Genomic DNA, 2,037 nt, shown 5'->3' on the forward strand with positions numbered 1-2,037 from the left:
CAAGCAAAGTATTAAAGAGTGAACAAGATAATAAATACAAAACATCTTAGTATCAAACATTAAAGCCCATATTAAGTTTATACTATAGTTATTCTTACACCATTAGTGTAACCTTTTCACCTTAACATAATAAACTTAGCTAGACATAATAAAAGAAAGAAAAATAGATGAACAAAATAAGAACATAAATAAGATAAAAGTTAACTAAGTAAAGGAAAGGAAATGAAAAGCATAAACTTGATATTAATGAAAACAAAGCATAAACATTACAAAAAATACAAAGAGAGAAAGCAAGAGCTTGATCTTGATCTGGAAACAAAGATGCCTAAATGCATGGCAAATGCCTCCTTTTATAGGCCAAAATTGGGAACTATTGATTTGATGACTAATTAATGAGTGGGTGACCAACTCTTGATTTGGTGACAAGCTTTATCTTCTCTTGTCTGCCCAAAACGTCATTGATAACGTCAAAATTGGAGTCATTTGAAAACATGAAAGTTGTAGGACATTGTCTCAGATTTCGACTTCTACAACTCTAGATATGGCCAAATTACTGAATAGTGCTCGGGCTGAAGGACAGATTCGGACTTCTTTGTTGTTGTAACAATTTGAACTTGAAAATGACCTTTTTAGATCTTAGGGTCCATATAAAAGTTGTAGGCCTATGTCTTACCTTTCCATCCATATAAAGTAAATCTAAATCTGAGATCTATAGCTCCATAATGACCCAATTACCAAACAGTGTTTCAGTTTGGATTGCACTGACATCTCTTTTCTAAGTTTGGCCATCTATTTATCCTTTCTATTTCAGCTCTTAAATTCATCAATTTATCCTTTCATTTATGTGATAGACCTGCATTTAAAATGAATATTTACCATAAATTAAAGGTATCTTATATTATTAGATATATTATTATAAAACATGCTTTAGTTAAGGAGTTATTGATATTTCAAGTGCAAAATGATGATATAAAACCTTGATAAAAATACACTTTTAAGTATCAATCAGTGGTTTCAAGGAAAAAAATAATATGACACACTCATTGTGATAGTCGATTGTTTCAATTTTGTTTTGTGCTTGTCTTAATCAAGAGAACTTTAAATTTTGAAGTTATATATTAAATTTAATGTTAACAATCTAAACTCTATACACTATTCATATAATTCTGGACTTGTAGTTCCAGAAATGTAACAATGTCTTTCAAATATAAATTTAAAAATTTATGATATTTTAATATACAGAAAACAAATTAATACTTTTAGAGTAATCAAATAACCTGAATATTTTAAATACAAAAGGTAACGTAACAACTCAAAATCAAATAACTTATATTTATTAGATGATTATTTAATTAATTACAAACATGTATATGAATTTCTTGACAAGATAACATGATTTAATATATTTTTTTTTGTAATGGAAACTGCAAGCCTATTGGGTTAAATGGAAACTGCAAGCATATATATTATCACCTAAAAATTATCATTCTATAAGTTATTTATCTACAAGTTATATGTTTATTAATTATCATCTATTAGGTTATAAATTTGTTGATAAACAAGCTTAGATAATCCTGAAGACTTAATTTAATTATAGAATAATTATTTTTTTATTGAGTTATTCCCTTCCTCTAACCTCTTTTTATTTAAGAAAACTTTGAACATGAAGACTAGGTGTGTATTTGATATTATAATAATTTTTGTGGTTGCAATTTAAAAAAGTAAGTTTAAAAAATTGTAAATTGTAGCTTTTTTTAACCAATATTTCAAAAGAGTTTTCAGTAAGATGCAAAATTATAGTGTGTTAATTAACTTTATATTTTTTAAAGTTTCAGCATGCCATCACATACATCCAAAAATTAAAAAGAAAGCCCATGTCAACAATACATTGTTAAGAAATTGTTTGATGCCGATTTATCCATATCAATATTATATTTGTTAATGCAATGCATTTGGATTATTGGAGACTTGGAGGTGGCTTCTTTTTTTTTTCCTCTTTTGTTTTTTTTTTTTTTGGTTGGGGGTGTTCACAAACCT

Source organism: Populus euphratica, unplaced genomic scaffold, assembly GCF_000495115.2.
Source record: "Populus euphratica unplaced genomic scaffold, PopEup_1.0 scaffold1422.1, whole genome shotgun sequence".
Classification (NCBI taxonomy): domain Eukaryota; kingdom Viridiplantae; phylum Streptophyta; class Magnoliopsida; order Malpighiales; family Salicaceae; genus Populus; species Populus euphratica.